The 23581-nt window shown below is 35.6% G+C and overlaps 1 pseudogene; it reads left to right on the top strand.

The window, feature by feature from the left end:
• LOC100617084 (26S proteasome regulatory subunit 4-like) overlaps positions 1-23381 on the top strand; it is a 182881-nt pseudogene extending 159500 nt beyond the window's left edge.
• The last annotated feature ends 200 nt before the right edge of the window (positions 23382-23581 follow it).

Raw genomic sequence — 23581 nt, 5'->3', positions numbered from 1 at the left:
CATGTGCACATTTAGAAATATGTGTCAGTCTATATAGTGAGTTTCCTTAGGACGTGCATAGCCTACTTCATCACCAGTCCTTTTTAATCATGGTTGATCACTGTTCTTAAGTCTTTCAAAGTTATTTGTCTTTGCAGTGTTCTTGTCATTGTATAAATTATTCTTCTAATTTTGCTTAATCCATTCTTTTTTGTTTTTTATGTTTTTTTCTTTATTTTTAATTGATTAATTAATTTAGAATATTTTCCCACAGTTACATGATTCATGTTCTTTCCCTCTCCCTCCTCTCTCCCTTCCTTTCAGGAGCTGACAAGCAATTGCACTGGTTTTACATGTATCATTTCAATCCACTCTTTATCAGTTTACTCAAATCTTCACAAGTTTCTTTGAAATTATCCCTTTTCAACATTTCTTACAATCCAATAGTCTTTCATTATATTTATATATAACACAATTGTTCTGTCATTTTCCATTTAATTAGGTATATACTTAGTTGGGTGATAAGATCTTTCTAGGTGAGGGAGAAGAAAGAACAAAGAATCACCCTAAAATTTTAAACTTAAGTTAATGAGAGAATGGTGGTCCTGTCAGTATGTCATTTTTGGTTACCTTTAGTCATTTTCATTTTCCCAACATCTCAAGCCATTCCATAGAGAATCTTTTATTGTAACCCCTGCCTGTGTTATCATGAGTAATCCCAAAGTAAAGGATATAACTGAAAGGCAATGTAGTATGATGGGAAGACTGCTGGATCAAGAATCAAGAGAGCCAGGAGTTTAAAGCATCTCTGTCAATTATTAGACATTTGATCTTTGACATGTCACAATCATTCTGGGCTTCAGTTTCCTCATTTAAATAATTATACTAAAATGTTTTTCTACCTCTATGCTAACCAGTTATACCCCCCAGATTCACCAATTTCATTTCTCATTCTCTTATTCCCATAGATTTTCTTCAATCTGTAGATTACAAAGCTCATTCCTACAAAGACTGGCACCAATTTTCATTATATCTGCTTCTGTTAGATAGAGAAAGCATTTATTAACTGCCTACTATGTGCCAAACACTGTACTGAGTGCATACAAGGACCCCAACAGCAACAACAACAACAGTTCCTCCTCTGAAGGAGTTCACATTCTAATGAGAAGACAAAGCATACACAAGTGCTGGTACTTCAAGAAACTGAACTGGTTAGGTTAATTTAATTGGGAAAAAAAATGAAAGAATGTACTTAAATTACAAAATCAGATTGCTTGGGTGGCTAAGTAGCACAGGAGATAAAGAATGCTGGGACTAGAGTCAGAAACACTAATCTGCCTGAGTTCAAATCTCTTCTCAGATACTTATTGGTTGTGTGACCCTGGGAAAGTCACTAAACCCTATTTGCTTGAGTTTCTCATCTGAAAAATGAGCTAGAGAAGGAAATGAAAAATGATTTTAGTATCTTTGTCAAGAAAACCACAATGGAGTCACAAAAAGTTGGACATAACTGAAAAAATGACTGAAAAACAGTGGGGATCCTTAGTAATTTACAAATTAAATAACTACATTTTAATAATTGTTTACAAGGGTGTGCAATCAAAGTAATATAAGTGGGCAGAAGTGAGAACTATCTATTGCTCTATAACCTCCAGGGATATTAATGAAGACCTCCATTGACAAGGCTTTAAGTTAAGTTACTAACTTCATAATAGGAGCTTACATTTTAATAATGCTTTAGGGTTTACAAAAGACTTTCCATGTATTCTTTCATTTGATCTTATCAATGTCATAGAGCTTTGAGTTATGCCACAGTCTTCAATGAAGTAAAGTTAGGGGGCACTGGAAGGGCAAAGGGGAAGTGTATGAAGGACTTGAAGAGTTTACCACATTTTTTTTAAACCCTTACCTTCTGTCTTGGAATCAATCCTGTGTATTGGTTCCAAGGCAGAAGACTGGTAAGGACTAGGCAATGGGGGTCAAGTGACTTGCCCAGGGTCACACAGCTGGAAAGTGGCTGAGGTCAGATTTGAACCTAGGACTTCCCATCTCTAGCCCTGGCTCTCAATACACGGAGCTACCCAGCTGCCCCCAGTTTACCACATATTACCAGCTGGAGAATTATACAAGACAAGCAGAATAAAAGATGACAACAGAAAGAGGTATGGCAGCAAAAAGGAGATAGGCCATTTATCAAGAACAAAGGATAATTAGTGGGTATTACTTGTATTCTCTTGCTATCTACATAATATGAAGATCTAGAAGAAGAACTCAGACTGGCCTTGAAGGAAGATTTACTGGAAGTCATGGACAAGTGAGAAAGTAAGAAAAGTATGCGCAGGTTTCAATTTCCACTATTGGAAGGAGTATCCAAATTGATAAAATCAGAGTTCCAGTGAAGTATTGAATTATCCTTACAACAACTCTATTGAGTATTATCAGTAATATTTTTGCCATTTTCCAGAAAATAGAGAAGTAAATAATGTGCCACTGCTACTAAATGAGGTGTCTATCACAATGTCAAGTGCAGAATTCTTTCTAATCTATGATACTGCCTATAGATCTTGTATGTGCATATTTATTTTCATGTTTTCTCTCCTATTGGAATGTAAGTTTCTTGAGGGCATAAATCATATTTTTGTATTTCTTAACAAATGAATTTTGGCTGATTGACTAGATGGGAAAACCTCCAGCTGATAGAAGTTTAAGAAAGTTGGAAGAATAGGACTCAAGACAGCATATGATTTCACTAAGCCCCGTGTGCCTGTGTGGCCCTTGAGTGTGACAATTTCAATCCACACCTTTTGTCTAGCTTAATTTGATCCAGAATCAACTTTTTGCAACCTGAAACCTAGACCTTGCCACCTGCTAGTTTCGTCTCAGACATTATCATTTATCTCCAGTTTTGACCCCCTTCTACCTCAGCTCTCACCCTTCACCTCTGGCTTTTTCTGGCTCATTGATCTGTCTATTTGGTTCCTGAGATTGACTTGTATCATGTTGCTAAATTCACCTGCACTGGAATTTCCCCACTCCTATTCTCGCTCAACAAGAAGGGGAAGATGAAATAAGCATCTTGGATCTTACCCAATCATAGTCCTCACTAGACCCAAGATACCAGGCCAGGGTCCACTTAGAAATTTGACTAGATAGGCAAATATAATGATGAAAAGATAAAAAAAAACCATTATTTTGCCCACTTGGTGTTCAAGTATTAGAACAAACTCTACCACAGTACTGTCCAAATAATGTCATTGTAGTAGAATTGAGATATATTCAAAGTTACTTTAAATGAACAGACCACTGGCTGAATCTTATTAATAATTTTGCTAAACAGAGACTTTTAAGATGGTATTCTACTAGTGTTTGCCTTTTCCAAAACACCATGTCTGATTTACTTTAAAATCCATCTTAGTATAAATGTCATGTTGGACTTTAAATATCATTTTTAACCCCTCCACCTGTACTCTTAATATGCCTCCACCCCCCAGGTGGTTAGCACAATGTCTTGTACATAGTAAGTACCCAATAACTAAAAAGGTCTCTGCCTTCTTGAAGCTTATAGGAAACAGTGACATGGGCTCACACATAGAACATATTGAAAGACATTAAAAATGTACAATTTGTCTAGAATCAACACTAGAGGAAAACCACTAGCAGATAATTCATTTCTATTTACCATACACAGCAGCAGTAGTCTTGAGGATAGATTGGAGCATGAGGAAATGAAAGTCAGAAGACCAATAAAGAAGTATCATCATAATCAGATGGGTCAAGACTGGGGTAGTAGTGGAAAGGATAGATTATATATAAGAAAATATTTTTGAGGTGGAATCAATAGGAATTTTCAACTGATCAGATGTGGTTGATAAGGGAGAAGAAAGAATCAAAAATCAATCTAAAGTTTTAAATCTAATTCAGTGAGAGAATGGTGATCTTGTCAATAAAAATAAAGACATTTAGGAGCAAGGCAAAATTTACAGAGGATGAGAGGTATGTATTTTATTTGTGATATGCTGATTCTAGGGTACCAGGAGAATGTTCAGCTAGAGATTTCCAATATTAAGTTAAAATTCAAAAGAAGAAATTTGGGAGAAAGTTGTGAATGGAGACATATTTTTTGAGAATCATCTATATAGAGTTGATCACTGAAGCTATGAAAATGGATAAGATAACCAAAGGAAAGAGTACTGGAAGAAAATGTTGTTATTATTCCTTTTTTGAAGATCACCAGGGAAATCATGGGATGATGTCTTTTATGTGTGAATTGGATTTAAGTGAGGCAGAGTTGCAAAAAATTGTCAGCATCACTCTTTCTTCCAGAGTCATCAAAGTCCAGTGGCAAGACAAAATTCAAGATGACTGGTGATGGCTTAGGATGTTGTAGATGACTATGGCTACTTCAGTGTCTAATAAAGCTCTAAGTGCTATACAGGGCCTGCTTTAACTGTATTCAGGCCATTGGAACAAATTGTTCTCATTTATACCTTCCACCAAGGGAAGACTTTGAATTCCTAAATAGACATCCTTCTACTGGGCAACTAGGTAGCACAATGGTTAGAATGCCACACCTGGAGTCAGGAAGATCTGAGTTCAAGTTTGGCCTCAAACACTAGCTGTGTGACCTTGGGATAAATAAGTCACTTGACTTTGTTTGCTTCTGTTTCATCATCTGTAAAAAGAACTAGAGGTAGCAAACAATTTCAATATCTTTACCAAAAATATCAAGTGAGGTCATGAAGAGTTGGGCATGACTCAACTACAACAATAATAAATCAGAAGTGATATTTATATAGATGTCACTACTCCAGCATTGATAACTAGAATTTGGTTATGTGCCCACATACTAAAAAAAAAAAAAGAAGAGAAATAAAAAGAAGGAAACCTCAAAGAGAATTCAGGGGAAGCACCAAAATTTAAGAACTTAAAATGTTAGAAAAGTAAAAGAACTCTGAGACTCTAAAGTCATGTGAGTCAAGGAATAAGAAATTATCAAGAGGACAGTAGTCAATAGAGTAAAATGCTGTAAAAAGTTCAAAGAAGCTAACAATTTGGGGAGTCACAGAGAGTCAGATTTGACTGAAATGACTAAACAAGGTATAATTAATGGAAAGAATACTGGATTTGAAGTCAGTTAACTTGGGTTTGAATCACACTTCTGCTGTGTGAACTTGGCAACTAATTTAACTTGTGGTCCTTAGTTTTTTCCACTGAAAAATAGAAATGTGGGTATATTAGGTGGCTTCTAAAGACTCTTCCAAATCAAAACACTTTAAAAATAAGTTCCAGTTTAACACTAAGATCACCTTGGAAAGACTATACTAAATATGTATAAGAAGCCAAATTCAAGATGCTAAAGAAGGAATAGATGATAATATAACATTTACTAATGAAGACAAAGAATACTATGATCTTGACCCATGATAAGCATCAGTGGCTGTTCGAGAAGTATAATCTCCACTATGGTCTTGATACAGCTAATGCTGCTTCAACCAATTGCTACCATTTTACATTAGGGAGTTCACTGTGGACTACTACATAATATTTCGTAGGGCCAAGGCCACATTTTTCTTGAAGCAGCTGTTGTAACTCAGGTCTAGCCTAGGCCTCCTGCCACCTTTGCTTCATCTATTCCCACTCCTAAAGGACAGGAAACAGGTCACCATTTCTCCCATTAGTCACTACCTTGAAAATATTAGTTGAATATGTGATTTTTTAAAATTATGCAATCAACTAATTAACAAACTTAAAGGAGTACAAAAGAAGAACATTTCAAAATTAGAGTAGACAAATAAATTGGAAAAATAGAGGTGGTTAAATAAAACTAAAAACTGGCTTTTTAAAGGCTAACAAAATTAATGACTCTTTTAGCTAATCTAAACAAAAGAGGGAAGAAATTCAGATTTTAAAATAAAAGAGGCAGTATGAAATCCAAACAAATGAGGAAAAATTAAAATTTTGTAGAATTAAGTTTTTATTTACAGGACACTGCAAAAAAGGGAAAAAATGAAAGATTAAAAGTACGGTATACCATAAAAGCTAGCAAAATTGTGAACTTCAAAGAAATAAAGGCTCATCTGCAAAAATATAAAAACCTTCAACTATGAGAACAACAAATAGAGATCCATATGGGTCAAAAAAGACTAAGGCAATGTACCATTATGTATTCAATGTGATAGCATTAAGCATATATCCAGGGTGCAAGGATGAACTATGATTAGAAAAATAATTTATATGATTAAATAATTTACAATAATATAGTATAAAACAGCTTTTAATATGGTAATGGGCATTATATAAATGTTAGCTATTATTATAATTATTATTAAGTGTCTATATATCTCTGATCCCTACTTCATAATGACAGGACTGAAGGTGAATATTGCCTCTTGCCTTTCAGCAAAGAGATGCTGGACTATAGATAATAAAAATAATGAATAAAATAACATTGTTAAATTTAGCATTTATATTGCACCTACTATGTGCCAGGCAATGTGCTAAGTCCTTTATATATATTATCTCATTTGACCCTCTTAACAACTATGGGAGGTAGAAGCTATTATTATCCCCATTTTGTAATTGAGGAAACTGAGGCAAGAGACATTAAATGATTCAACCAGGGTCACACAGCTAGCAAGTGTTTGAGGATAAATTTGCATTCAGGTCTTCTTGACTCTAGGTCTAGCAGTCTTCTTGACTCTAGGTCTAGCAGTCTTCTTGACTCTAGGTCTAGCAGTCTGTCCAATGTACCTCTCTGTTTGGTGAGCAGCACATAATTTTCAGACAAGAACAATCTGTTGCTAAAAAGAACACTGTTGTTTTTTTTTTAATGAGTTGGTTTTGGAGTTAGTTAATTTTGACTGCTATTGCCTATACGACCTCCAGTGTTTCTAAGAAACTGCAACTCTACTTGCCTCAAAGTCAGCTTCCAGATGATCCAAGATACAATACATCCAAGCCTGGTTTATATTGGCTCCAAAGCAACAATATGAGCAAAGATATTCAATCTTTTAATTATCTGCTTTCACCATCAGTTCTCCTCCCAACTTCTGCTATTCTTCCTGAAAACAATTTCCTAATGTCTGAGATACATTGATTCCCTTTTGTTCTCCCCTAGTGATACTCTAACTTTGCTAAAAGACAAGTCATCTTCCCAACTGTAGCTTTCTTCTCCATCATTCTTATCCAATTTAACTATATCCACTCTACCATTCACAATATCTTACACTTACTCATTCACCCTAATTAATGCAACAGTTTCCTAACTGGTCTTCCTAACAGTCTTAAGCTACTCCAGTTTGTTTTCTACTCAGGAACTAGAAGTCATTTTCTTAAAGTGCAAGTCTTACAATGTCACTCGGCTACAGAATAAAATCGAGTTACTCTTTATTAACATCCTAATTCATACCACTGGGGAAAGTCTTCACATGCTTAGGGTAGACATTTCCCCAACTAACTGCTGAGTTTGAGGACTCTTGGTTACCCTAAACCTGGTTTAGCCCATCTGCCTAGACAGTTTTACCAGGGTATGGCCAGTGGCCATGCTATAGCTTTTTGGAGCCACAAGTGTGAGTTGGGTGACAGCTGGACAGTAAAGGAGGGTGAGCAGCCCTGAGAAGGGCTTGGTAAGCCCTCACACCAGAAGTGTTAGTTCTCCCTGAACACCCTATACAGTAGGATCAAATTAAAATCCTTAGCTTGGCATTTCAAAAGTATCTCAAACTGACCCTTTCTAATCTTGCCAGTTATCTTACTCCAATCTGTGGTCTAGAATAGTTCTCCTATAAAACTCTACCTACCTTCTCTGTACTTTTGAAATGGCTGTCTCCTATGGCTAGAACATTCTCTCTCCTACTTTTAAAAATCTCTTGATTTCTTCAAGATTTAGCTCAAGTATCACCTTTTGCAAGAAGCATTTCATTGTCCCACCCCCTAGATTCTGGTACCTTACATTTTATTACCTTGTATTTACTTTGTATGAATCTTGGGTATATCTGTATATATACACATTGTCTCTCGTTAAAATGTAAACTTCTTGAGGACAGAGACTCATTTTTCTTCATCTCAGTCGGGCTGAGTATATTGCTTGGAATATAGTGTTTTAATACTATTTGTTGATTGATTGACTGATGACTTGGACTTTTGACTAATCATTTCACCTTTCTGGTTCTTTCTTTTCTTATCTATAAAATAAAAGGGTTGAGGAAGTACCCTAGTTCTAAATTTCTGCTCCTTTGAGAATGAAGACTTGTAGAAAGTGATGAATAGAGCATCATGACATATAAGTCTTCTATCATCTTATTTTCCCTAAAACAATTTGTGAATTTATACATTCTACTTCTATAACCTTAATGTCTTTATAAAAACAGCATCTCTCTCAGGTTAATTAACAGAACTGGATTAAAGTTCCATCATCAGTTTACTATATCCAAAATACTGAAACTCTGGCTACATTCCCATGTTTTCCAATGTCAGAGAACAGTAAGTTGAATAGGCACTACAAAGTTTTTTTGTTTTGTAATGTATTCATATGCCTCTGTCTGTGCCTCTGCCTCTGTCTCTCTGGCTCTTACTGTGTATCTTTCTCTGTCTCTCTCTGTGTGTCTGTCTCTTTCTATGTCTCTGTCTCTCTATCTCCTCCCAGATCCCTCAACTTTTCCTAGCCCATCGACCTTCCTCTATCACTTTCTTCCTTCTTTCCCTCTATCACTAGTCTTATCTAAAATTCCAGGAGAGGAATTTGACACAAAAATGATTGAAAAGTTTAATAAAATCTTAATGCTTTCACATAAGTTTAAGGTATATTCCATTGTCCTTGTTTGATTGACTCAGTTTCTAAGGATATGAACTTTATTGTTCTTGGCTACTTCCTTTGCATATTTCTGAAATAATTTTATAAAGAAATACTTTCCTTCCTCTCCTCTCCACTGAGAAATTAGCACCTTTTATTTTGAATTTGTATCAAAAATATAAGAATAAATTGTCATGCTGAGTACATTCCTAGTATAGATACAATAAGTACTATAAGATCATGGGAGATTTCTGAAAGGCCATCTAGTCCAATCTTTTCACTTACAAATGAGGAAATTGAGGCCCAAAGAGGTTAAGAGACTTATTCAATGCTACACAGGTAAAAGGGCAAGTTTTAAATCTGAATGCTCTACCTTCAAATCTATTACCTTCTCTCCCTTTCCCTTTCCCCTTTTCCCCTCTCACTTGTTCCCTCTCAAGGTGTGTGTCTGTGTTTCTGTATGTCTATCTTCCTCTCTATCTCTACATCTGTCTATCTGTCTTTCTCTCCTAGGAAAATAACCTAAAAGGGCTTATTAAAATAAGCCTCTCCTCTCTCTTCCTTGGTTGTCTGGCTGGCATCATTTTATTCTTGTCATTGATTCTAATGCTGTATGTTATAGCACAGATGCCAAATGCTCAGCAAAAGTCAATATAAAATTAGAACATGGATTTCTGTTCATTCTCTCTAACTTTATAACACGGAATAGATCTATTTACCCTGAAAATTGACCTTATCGTAACTTCAATGTTCTATTTTCTTGTATTAATTTTTTAAAGAGTTGTTGATATCCATGTTTTTATGCCACTCTTATTTCTGAATATATAACCACCCTTTCTTACTCAGTGAGCCACTGTTGAAATATAAAAGAAAAAGGTAGTTGAGCAAAACTAACAAAGCATACCAATTGAAAGTGAAGATATATGAAATATTCCATATTTATTGGTGCCTTGCCTCTATGATTATAGAGAAAGGAGGAATATGAATTTTCTCATATCTTTTTCAGGAAAAAGTTTAGTCCCTTATAATCAAGCTTTCTTTCTTCCTTTTTATTTCTCTTTTCTTCCTTCCTCCCTAGCTCCTCTCCTTCCTCTCTTCTTACCTTTGTGTTCTTACCTGACAAAGGTAATTAATTTTAATAGGAACCACACCCTAACTAGTATATATCATTTAAATGAATGTGTTTCATTTTCTTGGTTCTGGTTTGCTTTCCACAAGTTTGGATATCTTTCCATGCCTGTTTTGAATTCATTATAACCATTATATTGCAAGACCCAGAAATATGTCCTTTTCCTCAAGCTTTGTTCAGCCATTCTCTGATCAAAAGGCATATAATGTGTTTCCATATTACTATAATAAGTACAATAACAAATATTTTGTTATTTATATAAACTTTTCACTTCTTTCCTTCCTTCCTATCTTTCTTCTTTCCTTCCTTCCTTTTTGTTGTTGTATACCTTAGCAATGGAATCTGTCAGTGAAAGTATAGGAAGATTTTTGCTATTTTCCTAGTATATAAGTAGTATAGTGGATGGCGAGTTGGATCTGAAATCAAGAAGGACTGAGTTCAGAAGCAACTTTAAACATTTACTAGGTTTTAGAACCTTTACAAATCACTTAACCTTTCTCTTCTTCAGTTTCCTTAAGTGCAAAATGGGGATATTAAAAGCACCTATCTCACAAGATTGTTGTGAGAGCCAAATGAGAATGTTATATATATATATATATATAACATTCTCATATATATTGCATATATATATGCATACATTAAACACCAACTATATACCAGACCATGTGCTAAATGCCTTACAAATATTATCTTGTTTGATCTGTACAACAATATTTGGAGGTAGGTACAATTATTACCCACATTTTACATTTGGAGAAATTGAGGCAAATAGAAGTTAGGGTTGCCCCAGAATTCATGATTATATTTCAATGCTTCAATGGATTTGTGATATCATCAATATCTCCCATGTGATTTTTGCTCATATTTATTTAGATAACTTCCTCAAAGGGTCCATGCAACATGTTAGATACTTGCCTTTAAGAATTTTTATATTTTGAGGCTTCTAGGGCAAGATTATGCATTCTGTTATGTCCCACCTTCACCACATGACTACCTGTATTACTGGTCCAACATTTCCTTGAGGATTTCTCTTGACTCATTTTTTGATTTTGTGAAGTATGCTGCCACCTACTAGTACCAATTATTCACTCCCAACTTTGACTCTTTTGAGACTGTGGTGTGCTAAAATTCCTCACTATCTAGCATTGTTGGGAGATTGCATTTTTTAAAAAGGTGAATTTTAGGATTTCTCACTGAGAAGGCTGCTTGAATGGAGGCAGAATGACTAGTACCACATGATACACAGCAACTCAAATAATGGTTAAGAAATCCAATGAGAATCTATAGTAAGTAACTTCTACCACAGAACTGAAGAAGGAAAAGACTCTTTGACCGACCTATCAATATGATGTTTAGGTTGATACCCTAAAGAGAACAAAGAAAGAAAAATGCCTATACATATGACAACATGGTAGCCCTTTTTATAGTAGAAAATAACTGAAAATTAAAGAAATGCCCATCAGCTGGGAAATGGCTGATCAAATTATAATATGTGAATGTGATGGAATAATAAATAATATACAGCAAGGGACAATAAAGATATTTGCTTCAGAGAAAGATCAGAAAATTTGTATGAAAGAATGCAAAGCAAAGTGAATAGATCCAAGAGAACAATTTATAAAATAAAAACAATATTTTAATGACAATCTTGAAAAGCTTAAAGAACTTTGATCAATGCAACAACCAACCATTATTCCAGAGAATTCATGGGGAAACATCTTATTTATCTCATAATACAGAGGTGAGAGACTCAAGATGTAGAATAAGTCACATTTTCTTTTGTACATAGCCAATGATGGACCTTTAAAAGCCTTTTCATATTTGTTACAGAGGTTTTTTTCTTTCTTTTTCATCAGAGTGTGAAGGAAAAGAAGGTGAATTTTTGTTAATAAAAAATACAATTTAATTTTTAAAATAAAATTAATGAGAACTCTAGGAAAAGAATAATTTGACTCATGAAAACTGTGATAAAAAAAACTTGAATACTACATTTCATGAAATGATAAGTGAAAACTATCCAAATCCACTAGACAGCAATCACCTCCTAAATGAAATCACAGATGGAAAAGCCCAGGAATATTAAGGTAAAATCCAGATATACCACACATCCAAGAAAAAAAATCAAAATAACTATATGTACCTAGAAAGAAGAAGCCCAAATACCAGTGATCTACAGTCAGGATCACACATGATATGGTAGATACTACTATAAATAAGGAGACTTTCAAGAATATAGTATTTCAAAAGGCAAAAGATAAGAGGTTTAAACCAAGAGCCACAGTAGAACAGAAATAGACCTTTTAATAGAATATAGGATATTTGTTCACTGATGAAAGAACTGAATAGGAATTTTGGAATTCAAATTCAAGAGTCAAGAGAAACCTAGAAAGATAAATTTATATGAGCAATTAGAAGAAAGCAATCTGGCAATGTAGGACTAACATTATAAGAGCGGGAGAACAAACAAATGTTTCTTAAGAACCTTAATGACCTCAAAGGGCAATGAAGAAGTTTAGTAAGACAAACAGAAGGACTGCTTATATAGCTCTTTTTAGAAGTTTGTAAGAGGGGTAATAGAAAGGAGTATAAAATTAAAACATTAATGTAGAGAAGAGTTAGAACTTGTGATTTCTCAAAGCTGGAGTGTGTGAAAGCAGTACCTTCAAGTATGGAGATGGATGGAATGAGCATCAAATGAATTTCAATTTTATCTGAACAGACCAAGAAAGGTTAAATACATATATTCACTATTTATTCTTCATTTTTGCCCTTTTCTTCTTCATTTACATTAAATTATCCTGATCCATGGGGGATATTGATTCTGTTCTGAGAGTTTTATGATAGCAAAGAGGACAGAGGATAGAAAGAACGGGGGGAAATTTGCTACATCTTATAATTGGGGTAAATGAGTGGGAGGGTACACAATCATGGAGTTGGGGGAATGGGACAAAGGTGACCAGAATTTCTAGTCTATCCTAACCATGTATACTATGTATACTATAATAGAATAGAGAAGCATGACAGGGGAAGTTAAAACATATTTCCTAGCCATAATTTTACTTTGGTTATTTTTGATTTGAAGTTATAGAGCTCTGGGAATACTTCCTCGTGTCTTGCAATATAATAAAAGTTAAAAATTAAAATGGGTTCCTGAAGATTTGTTGATAAGCTGGAAGGTCAAGTCTAGTGAGAGGCATTAGAAAAAAGCATGTTGACAGTACCAAAATATTTTGGTAGTCCCCAATTGCTTCCCTATATGATCCATGTGTGCACCTTTCCATTAGGAGGAATTAGTACAAAAATATGTATTCCACTTATGTGTGGAATATACTCTGTTTATGTGTCCAATTTTCCCACTTTCTATTTGTATTTGTGTGATAATGAGCTCTAAGTTTATTGGGGAATGTTCTAACATTTATTATCATATTATTTCATTTCATGACTTTGCTTTGAATTAGCTGTCTTCTAGTTGATAGTAAATCAAATGAGGGAGTGATAGCATAAGCAAATATACAAATTGAAGAAGACTCTCATCAACCAGACTTGATAACTTTGTATATATCTTGGGTGGTAGAACTGGATGCTTTACCAAAATAACATAGATAAGAAAAGAATCAGCAAGACTGATGTCCCAAAAAAACTAGAGAAGAGAGTTTTAGGAAGAGGGTAATTAACATTGTCAAAGGATGTAGAAAGGTCAAGAATGAACATTGAGAAAAAACCATTGGATTTGGGAATTTAGAAATTATTGGTGGTTTTGGAGAGGTCATTTTGATGAAATGATGAAGTTGAAAGCTAGATTGTAAGGGGTTAAGAAAAAAGTGAGAAAAGGAAGATTAGTGGAATAGACTTGGGGTAAATGATAGCCTATGATAAGCTCAAAGATCCCAGCTTTTGGGACAAAAATCCACTATTTGATTAAAACTGCTGGGAAAATTGGAAGACAGTATGGGAGAGATTGGGTTTTGATCAACACCCTACACCAAGGTAAACTCAGAATGGGTGAATGACTTGAATATAAAGAAGGAAACTATAAGTAAATTAGGTGAACACAGAATAGTATATATGTCAGATCTTAGGGAAAGGAAAGATTTTAAGATCAAGAAAGAGTTAGAAGAAATGACAAAATGTAAAATAAACAATTTTGATTACACTAAATCAAAAAGCTTTTGTATAAACAAATCCAATGCAGCCAAAATTAGGAGAGAAGCAACAAATTAGGGAAAAATCTTCATAACAAAAATCTCAGACAAAGGTCTAATTACTCAAATTTATAAAGAGCTAAATCAATTGTACAAAAAATCAAGCCATTCCCCAATTGATAAATGGGCAAGAGACAAGAATAGGCAATTTTTGGATAAAGAAATCAAAACTATTAATAAGCACATGAAAAAGTGTTCTAAATCTCTTATAATCATAGAGATGCAAATCAAAACAACTCTGCTATATTACCCCACACCTAGCAGATTGGCTCACATGACAGCAATGGAAAGTAATGAATGTTGAAGGGAATGTGGCAAAGTTGGGACATTAATGCATTGCTGGTGGAGTTGTGAATTGATCCAACCATTCTGGAGGGCAATTTGGAACTATGCCCAAAGGGCGCTAAAAGACTGTCTGCCCTTTGATCCAGTCATAACACTGCTGGGTTTGTATCCCAAAGAGATAATAAGGGAAAAGACTTGTACAAGAATACTCATAGCTGTGCTCTTTGTGGTGGCAAAAAAATTGGAAAATGAGGAAATGCCTTCCATTTGGGGAATGGCTGAACAAATTATGATATATTTTCATGTTGGAATACTATTGTGCTTAAAGGAATAATGAACTGGAGGAATTTCATGTGAATTGGAATGACCTCCAGGAATTGATGCAGAGTGAAAGTTGCAGAAACAGGAGAACATTATACTCAGAGACTGATACACTGTGGTGCAATCAAATGTAATGGACTTCTATATTAGTGGCAATGCAGTGATCTTGAACAACTTGGAGGAATCTATGGGAAAGAACACTATCCACATTCAGAGGGAAAACTATTGGAGTAGAAACACAGAAGAAAAACAACTGCTTGATTACATGGGTCATGGGGGATATGATTTGGGATAAGACTCTGGATAATCATTCTAATCCAAACATCAACAATATGGAAATGGATTTTGATCAAGGACACATGTAAAACCAAGTGGAATTGCGTGTCAGCTATGGGAGGGTATTGGGGAAAGGGGAGGGAAAGAATATGATTCTTATAACCAAAGAATAATGTTCAAAATTGACTAATTAAATAAAAAATTTTTAAAAAGAAAACATTGTGTGAGTGGGTAAAGATTGAAGGAGTAAACTCGGGCATTTCCCTGGTCTGACTAGTGGGGATGAAACTTTATCCTGTCAGTGAATTGAGCTTGGAGACTGGTGAGAGAGACTGAAAAGCTGAATTGATTTTAAGAAAAATATAAAAATACTTATAACTAGATTAGATTAGATAGTTTAGAAATTTATATTTAAGATAGATTTAAGGAGATTAGCATAGGCTTAGGTTTCCCAGGCAGAAGACACTTCTTACAAAGTTTAGTGGGGTTCTTGGAGAATTAGTTAGAAGGTTTTAGTATAGGAATAATATTTACAAAACACTTTTCTTTTTCATTGTTCTTTCCCTGGACTTTATAATTACAAATAAATAGGATTTTTTATTTTAAAAAAGAGTGAGAGCAAAGAAAGTAGAAGCACCTATCGTTAGATGGCCTTCTGAAAAATGTTAGTTACAAAGGACAGAAGAGATATAGGGTAATAGTTAGTAGGGATAGAAAGGGATAGTTATTAGGGATAGAAAATGCCCTCAGTTGAAGGTATTTTAAAGATACATGAGACCTAAGCATTTGTATGAAGTATGGAAGGACCCAGAAGACAGGGGGAGATTGAAGATAAATTATAGAGTGGGGATGACAGGAGGCAATCTGTTGGAGCATGCAGGATGGAATGGAACCACTTATGTCGACAAATAGGTTAACACTGGGAAGGAATAAGGCCACCTTTTGGGGAGACAGAGGGCTGAAGGAGGAGATAATAGAGGAAAACATCTGAGTGATTTGAGGTGAAGAAGAGGAGGGAAGAGAGAGCTCACAAGAAGTGGTCTCAATGTTGTTTTTTTTCTGTAAAATATAAGACAAGATTCTCATCTAAAAGAGTGATGAAAAGAGGAACCATGGCAGTTTGGAAGAAAGATGAAAATGTTTGGCAGATCCACTGTGGAAAGTGGGTTTCTGAGTTGATAAAGGATACATATATATTGCCTAGAAGCAGTGAGGGTCTAGTTGAGGTTATGTAATAGATTTGTAATGAACCAAATCAGAATGGGTGAATGGCTTTCTCCATCCACATTCAGCAACTCGTGTCTAGGATAAAAGGTGGTAAATAGTGGGAGTAATTCAAGGCTAAAACTTGACAGGATCCAAATAGCCATATGATGAAGGGGACAGGAATTCAAGAGAAGAGGACAATATAGAGTTAAATTGATTTACTGAATCAAGTCTGGAGGAAAAGGAGAGAGTAGTTAGTAAAGAGGAGATGTCCTGGGAAATAATTGAGGGTCAAAATATTAGAGTTCACAGTGTGGTTAAAAGTAGGGCTTGATAAGAGAAAGCAGAGGGAAAGGTTGAAAGCCACTAGATTATGGTAAAATTTGGGAATTTCAGAATTCTTGAACATAAAATTGGTGTATTTCTGGACAACAGGATTTGTCATACTCTTTGAAAGAAGGTTGAGGAGTTGGTCATGGGAAGTGAGTAGTTTGAGTAACTGACTGGGTAGGGTATTTAAGACAGAGTCAATATACATGTTGAAAGTCCCCTCATCTTAAGGCAGGAGTTAAGGAGGAGAGAAAATTATGAAGCAAATATTGAATACACTGAGGAAGGGAGGAAAATGAGCTGGAGTTCTATAGATATCACCTGCAAGTGTTTTGCTTTGGTGGTAGATGTAGGCTGTATGATCCTCAAAAGGAGGCAATAGTTAATGAATGATGAAGGCAGAGAGGCAACTTGGAAGTGGAAATTAGAGCAAGAATTGTGTTGAGCCAACAGGAATGAGTAAATATACAGTTGGTACTAGAAGGGAGGCTAAGGGAAGCAGCATTATCAAAAATGAAAGAAAAGGGGAGAGGAAAAAATTTAAGACAAAGGGAAATTTTTTGTCCATGAAATAGGTATACCAGAAAGAATAGCAAGAGATGGATAGTATTTACTTTGGACTTTTGGGTAAGAGGGTTGAGAGGGGTAACAATAAGGAATTAGGTAGTGGAGGAATAGGCAATAGGATTTGAAGGATGATCTATAGGGGTTCAAAATCACTCAAATGTGTAGAGCATGACCAAGTGTAAGTATGTTTACTCTTGAATGGAAGACATCACTTTTCTTACCAGAGTAGACTAGAAATCAGACCGGAGACAAGGGCAGCATGAAATGGAAGGCACAGGGTCAGATAGGAGGTCTCATTTCAGTTTTCCTCTTGCCTTCCAAGGGTGGAGATTAGGCAGAAAATGGTGCATCAGGTGATATAAGTCCCAATCCCCATGTATTTTCCTCTTCTTTTCTCAAAGGACAGGCACAGTAGGAGATGAAAGGCTCAAAGTCAACAGATTACTCCTCTCCTCCACTTCTCAGGAGACAAGGAATCAGACTGGCAGGAGCAACAAGACATGGAAGTTGTCTTACACTGGGGCAGAATCGAAGCAAGGTCTAGCCATGCTCTTGCCTCCTTCCCATATGGGAAACATGGAGCAAGAGATGGAAGGCTTTTGGTCAGAGGAAGCAAGCATACTTGTCACATGATATCATTTGATCTTGACAAAACCATGAAGTGTGAGTGTTATTTTCAGCTCCATTTCACTTGTAAAGAAAGTGAAGTGCATACTCTTCTTTCCTCTCACTTTCATCTTTTTTTGTTGTTTAGTCATTTCAGTTGTGTCTGACTCTGTGATCCCATTTGGGGTTTTCATGGTAAAGATACTGGAATGGCTTGCCATTTCCTTTTCTGGCTCATTTTCAGAAGAGGAAACTGAGATAAACAGGGTTAAGTGACTTTCCTGGGGCCATACAGCTAGTAAATATCTGAGGCCAAATTTGAACTCAGGAAGATGTCTCTCTGACCCCAGATCTGGCACTCTAACTACTGTCTCATCTAGCTGCTCTCTTAATCACCTTACATGTGGGTTATTACAATAGCCTGCTGATTGATCTGCCTGCCTCAAATCTCTCCTCACTCCAATCCATTCTTCATTCAATTACCAAAGTAATTTTTCTAAAATGCAACTTTGACCATATCAACCTTAGATTCCAGTGGCTCCCTTTCACCTCCAAGATCAAATACAAAATTGTTCTGCTTGGCATTCAACTTAGTCCTTCCCCTTCTCCCACCTTTCCAGTCTTCCCATAGCTTACCTTATTGCCCAACACATAATCTTTGATACACTGACTATGATCTCGTAGTTATTCCTCATGTAAGACCCTCTATCTCCTGGCTCCATGCATTTTCTCTAGCTATCCTGCTTGCCTGGGACACATTCTCTCCTTCATGTTTTATCTACTTACCTCCCTGGCTTCCTTCAAGTTCCAACTAAAATCTCACTTGCTATAGGAAATCTTCCTCAGTCCCTCTAAATTCTAGGGTCTTTCCCTCTATTTCCTATTTTTCCTGTGTATAACTCATTAGTATGTCTTTGTTTACTTCTTGTCTCCCCTGTTAGACTGAATTCCTTGAGAGTAGGTACTATCTTTTGCCTCTTTTCATATCCTCAGAACTTAACAGAGGGCCTGGCATATAGTAGGCATTTAAAATGCTTACTAATGCTTACTAACTGACTGAGGTAGAGAGAAAATTCATATTAAAAAGATTTAGCAATTTTAGTGAGTTCTGATTGTGATATAAATCAGTAGCTAAAAGAACTAAAGCAATCTTAAATATTTGGATTTGTCATCTCCTTGACTTGGATACTCCTTCCAAAGATGGATTTGTTTTGCAACTCTTCCATACTTACTCATCTTGAGACATTTAAAAAAAAAAAACTCTTATCTTCCATCTTAGAATCAGTATTGCATATTGGTTCCAAGGTAGAGGGGCTAAGCAATGGGGATTAAGGGGCTTGCCTAGGCTCACTCAGCTAGGAAGTGTCTGGGGCCATATTTGAACCCAGAACCTCCTATCTTTATGCGTAGCTCTCAATCCACTGACCACCTCACTGCTCCACTCCCCAACTTCCCATAATTCCTTCTTAAGGGGTCAAACCAATATGCTGATGATTTTTTAGATCTCTTGGAATTTTGTGAATATCAATGGAATATATAAGTTGTCTACTGGTTATCTTGTACATATTCTGCCATATCAGAGTTATTTAACAAACCAGTCCATGTGATTCTGAAACTCAACCCATTTGGAAGATTTGCCAGGAACCACAGTCCTTAGCATTTTGAATGAATGATTACTGAAGTACAGTTACAAATATTTCTTTGGTAGTAGACAAAGACTGGCAGAGCCGGAAATTGTAGCTCCTTAGGAACCAGATCCTTATAAGTGGGGGGCCCTTTGAGTTAACGGAGGAGACAAGGCTCTGGAATTTGGACTGGAGGTCTCAGTCTATGACAAAGTCAAAGCTTATCCATGAATACTAATACCCAAAAGATTCAGGCAAATGGGATCTTAAATCGTTCCATTTCAGTTTAGCATTAGAGGCTCCTTGTTTCCCTACCTATCTTGTTATAGAGTCTATCTTGCATCCTAATTCATAATATATGTAAAGTACTATCAAGGACTAGAAAGCACAAAACAGTGAAGGACTGCTTTGGGGACCTTGTAGTTCCAGAAATCTAGCATAGAAAGATTGCAAAATAAATCCACCTTTGGAAGAAATACCTAAATCAAGAAGATCATAAATTCAAGTATTTGTTTGGTTACCCTATTACCTGTCAAAGGCTCCACTTAACCTGATATAGATATATAGACAAAAATAAATCAATGAATGGTTGAAAGGCAGAAACACATTATATGCCAAGTATGTTTCAGGAATAGAAATACAAGCTGAAATTGCCACTGTGAGAAACCTTTATCCTGGGCCGCTCCTCTCTGATTAATGATTCCCTTCCTGGGGCCATCATTTTGGGAAGGGTCCTGGCATGCTTCACTTTACTTTTATTTTAACTCTTTCTGAACTTCAACTTCTCTTTGCCTGCCTCATTGTCACTATGGGACAGAAGTCTTTAAAAAGATTGGTTCCTCAGGGTCATACAGCCATAGAGGAAGAGACTTCTGCACAGGCATTTTAGATCTTCCAGGGTGGTACTTGGTTATAGTCCCCTCTCAAAAAAGACAACTTGTAGATGGAGCTATCAGAATATACTTTTTGGTAATGTGAGTTTATTAAAACCCAAAGTGTTTAATAATCTTTTGGGCTTTTATTTTAGACTTAAGTACCTTATTCCAAAGTATGTCTGGAATCATTTGAGTTCTCCCTCATTCACTATTTCCCAAAATTTAACTAAGATTACCTATAATCTAAAAAGAAAGGCCAGAAGATTAAGGAGATTTCTTTGTGTTGGTTTCCCAACTCCTTGTTTCTCAAGAAGATTGCTATCCAATCCAGAGCTACTATCATTGTGGTCTGGTCCACCCCAGTTGGCATTATATTATCAGAGTAGGGGTGTACATCAGTACTTCAGGAAGAGAAGTATCTTACAGAGAGACATGTATATCGTATCCCTCTCTGGTCGCTACCATTTAGAAGAGGCATTGAAAAGAGTGCAGAGGAGAAAACAACCAGGACAATGATATGACTTGAATCCATGTCATAGGAAAATTGGTGGGATAGTGGTGCTAAAAGCTTTTCAATATTGAAGCCAAAGATTGCCTAAATAATTTTTTTTAAAGAATACTTTTGCCATTTTAAAAATTGCACTGGACTAGACCTGTAATTCCCTTACTAAAGGGAACTATTAATAATAAAACTCCTTCTAAAATTTCCTCTACCAATTCAGAATGTCACCTACTCTCAGGGGTATTATAAGGCATTGCTGCAATCCACTGACTGCAGTTGGAGCCTGTTAGTCCTCCCCCCCTTTCTCCTGAGAGTAAGAGCCTATCATCTTCCCTAGGTGTGGGAAGGCTTATCTTTGTTTTCCTTATAAGTTTGCTTACCTATTTTGTGTTTAAACATGTACTTTGTCTCTTAAGCTAGCAATTGTCATAAAGCTATTAACCATTTGTGTTACTAAACTGTATTTTGATTGTAATGCAGTATAGTAGAATAATTGGGGAATAACTAAGAAAGACTTTAAATTAGGGTATGCTGACAGAGTACAATTTTTATGGGGACACAGAGCTAGAAAAGAGTTATTGATTAATTTTTTAAAACTTATGCTTTTACTTTGTTTCCTCTAGACAAGTGAGTTGGAAGACCTAACCTTAATAGTTACCATAATCACAATAACATTTATATAATGCTTTTTGAGATTTTCAAAACACCTTCCATATATTATCTCATTTAATTCTAGCCAAAAACCTAATGAGGTAGACATTGTTATGTCCATTTCATAGATGAGAAAACTAAGTCAGAGAGGGTAAGTAACTTACACATGGTCACAGAGATAATAAATATCTGAGGAAATATTCAAACTCAAGTCTTTCTCACTCCAAATCTAGTATTCTGTTCACTATGCCACTTATCAATAGTTAATAACCAGGTAGGCTGGAATTGAGGCAGACATACACCATTTTTTTTCACCTCCTGGTTTGGAGCAAAAGACTTGAGGGGGATGAGGGAGTGGCTAGAGATAAAATCATACCTAAAAGGGCCAGGGGAAAGTTACCCACAAATAGTTGGGAATGAAGAAGAATATAACTGAACTGTGACTACTCACTGCTCTAGCTTGGCATAGTAGCCCACTGAGAGTAGAATCATAGATTTAGAACTAAAAAAGACCTTTCATGAATGAATGAATGAAATGAAAAGACATTTCATACAATCAAGGGTGTGCTAGAGTTAGTTTCTTTTGCCTCAAGAGCTGATTGTTAAAATGTCAGTTTTACCTGATACCTAAAAAACTGGCAAACTACAAGTGAGAGCTTGATTTATTGTTGTATTGATCATGTAGATTTAAGAAAGTAATAGAAAAATAATAATGCTGATTAAACTTAAAAGTGTTTTTCTGTACATTTTATTTTCAGAGATCCAGTTATTATATACCAAACTATCACACTCCTGTGTGCAATTGCTTGATTTGACAGGTGAAGAAACAGAAGTACAGAGAGAATGAGATTTGTCTGATTAGAAGTGATAGAAGGGGGGAAAAAGATTTACATATAAGTCTTCTGACTATCAGTCCAACACTCTTCCCCCCATATTCTGCTTCTGAATTGAGTTGACTATTACCTTTGCATAACTTTAGCCAAACAAAAAGAAAAAAAACAAAGAACAAAAAAAAACCAGTTCTAGTGAAATGAATCTTTCTCTTCTAACCCATTATTTCTTCCAAAAACCTCAGAGCAGAACCATGAGCCACACACAAGCTGACAAAATAGCTGTCTCTCTTAATTTAACAAGGAAAACATAAAGCTCTTTGCAGAATGGACAATCCATTTTCCAAACCAATATCATCATGCTTACCTTATATTTACATATAGTAAGTTGGGGTGGGGGAGATTTAATTGTTAAAAAAGCAATCAAAGATATAGAGTCAAATTATCTAAGTGCTTTTCATATTTGTCAAAATTACCTCTTCCTTTCTTCAATTTGTCCGTGTTGCATTAGATTTAATATGTTGGTTAGTTATTTTAACTTAAATTACTTGAAGATTCAACATTCAATATATTCTAGAGAGTAGTTAGAATAACTAGTTTATTTAGAGTTTTGGAGAGTTCTGGTGACAAGAATCTGTTCCTAATTGATGATTCCCATTCTATCTCTTCTCTACATAAGGCATGATGTTTAAAAGGCTTTGAATGATTTAGGGAACAGATAACTAAGTCTTAAATAAAAGTCTATTAGTACTTTTAATTGCATCTAAAGCAAGTTGATTAAATAAAAATAAGTTAAAAGATTCTTGTTATCACTAGCAATAATATAATCATTTATTAAGTCCATAAAATATGCTAGGAGCCATAAAGAACTTTTTTTCTTTTTCCCAATTAGCATCATCACCTCAATAGAAATTTGCAAGTTTTTGTTATTTGTTGCAATGGTTTTTGTCCTCTTCGTGGTGGTTCATACTCTCAATTATAGAATTGATGCCTGAATTCAAAATCGAAGAGTATGGTTCTGGTTTCAGGTATTTATTAATTTTCTTTGTAATTCTTTGCTGGGGGGGGCAGTTGGGAGAAAGAGCACACCACAGAGATCCATCTTCCACTCCCCCCAACCCTCACATTGGAGTGTGCAAGACTAACCTGTCCAAAACTGATGGTTTGGACAGCCAATCAGAAAAGAGTCAAGATGATGAAAATTAAGGTAGTACCACGTACCGCTATATTTTCCTGAATGAACTTGGCTGCATCATTTGGGGATTTAATTCTTCCTGGTTACAGTCTGCATCACACATAATCTGGTATGTCTCCTTGGCTGGTGCAGCAAGGCTTGCTAATGACAGGAGCTATATCCAAAACCTGGCGAGTCTCCTCAGCCTTTGAACCAAACTTTGGGGGGAATG

The sequence above is a fragment of the Monodelphis domestica genome, chromosome 1, assembly GCF_027887165.1.
Source record: "Monodelphis domestica isolate mMonDom1 chromosome 1, mMonDom1.pri, whole genome shotgun sequence".
Taxonomy (NCBI): domain Eukaryota; kingdom Metazoa; phylum Chordata; class Mammalia; order Didelphimorphia; family Didelphidae; genus Monodelphis; species Monodelphis domestica.
Note: the sequence above shows the minus strand (reverse complement) of the source record. Positions and strands in the feature narration are given on the sequence as shown.